The sequence below is a fragment of the Mastigoproctus giganteus genome, chromosome 7 (genome assembly GCF_048544385.1).
Source record: "Mastigoproctus giganteus isolate SK-2022 chromosome 7, ASM4854438v1, whole genome shotgun sequence".
Taxonomy (NCBI): domain Eukaryota; kingdom Metazoa; phylum Arthropoda; class Arachnida; order Uropygi; family Thelyphonidae; genus Mastigoproctus; species Mastigoproctus giganteus.
The window spans coordinates 202,671,124-202,672,321 of record NC_143581.1 but is presented as its reverse complement, the minus strand read 5'-3'; positions in this window follow the sequence as shown (position 1 = coordinate 202,672,321).

Below are 1,198 nucleotides of genomic sequence, written 5' to 3'. Positions count from 1 at the left end.
TTATAGCTGCCGTCGTTTCTTTATCGCGTTTGAAACGGGAGGGCATCCCTTTCAACCCCTATTTCTTGATAACTGTTGTTATAAAATTTCCATTAATCTATTTAGAGAAGAGTACTTCATTCATTTCGACCTTTTGGTTTTTCTTGTTAACTAATCGTTTTGATCAGCATAGTTTACCTTCAGTGTCTTTTAATTTTTAAGAACTGGGTTTCGCTTCTTTTTGAATGCTAATGCGATCTCACAATAAGACATATGGAACTTCCAAGTTCTGTATGCAAAGTCCAGGCCTTTTTCAACATAATTTGCACTCCTTCGTTTTGGAAGACATATTTCGATAACCAGTGGAAAACTCATAAAAGTGAAATATAAACTGCGGTTAAAAGGGATTTACGACATTAACTTTTTCCCAAAAAAAGGTATTAAAAAAAAAAACAACATATATTTTTATGATTGGTCTGAGACAGTCTCAAGACGAAAGTTCAGTCACTTGCTTCAGGCAGTCTCTCATTTCCGTTGAGAGACACATCTAAAAACACGTCTTGAAAGTATCATGTCTGTTGTTAACGTTTAATAGAGAAAACAATAAAACAACATGGAATTATGTTGTCAAGATTTACAACTTTAAATCCTCATCGCAATGATGATGAATTACCACTTATTAAGTCTTGATCAATCATTCCGAGATGACAGTCCAAGGTCATGATGTAAAGGTGAACTGTGCTTTACTGAAGGTGATCAGGAAGTGTTCACACAACGCAGTAAACAGAGCAGCAGCAACGCACTTGGCAATTAAATTATGATATTAGGGTAGTGCCCCCTAAATGATCATCTACCCATATATTTATTTGGTCTGTAAGTTGTGTGTGTGCTCTGGTCGATTTTCCTGTTTGCTGGACGAAAAAACCCCAGTTTCTGGGGGCGGACCTTGCTATCTACTCCTGAGACCGACTAACTGAGCCACGGAGTGAAAAAAGCCCATTAAAGTTCCTCGCGTCATCGACGGGATTCCAACCCGGGCCTTTTCCACCCAGTGTGGGGAGGACGATGACGATACCACTGTGCGGCACGCACAGACATGGCATTTAGCAATGGCTGAGGAGTTTCATAAGGTACGTGTTTATAATCGCTGTCCTCTCATGCTGGATGCAAAAAGGTCTTTTTGATGACAACAGGAATTTTTAAGAGCTTTCTTCACAAC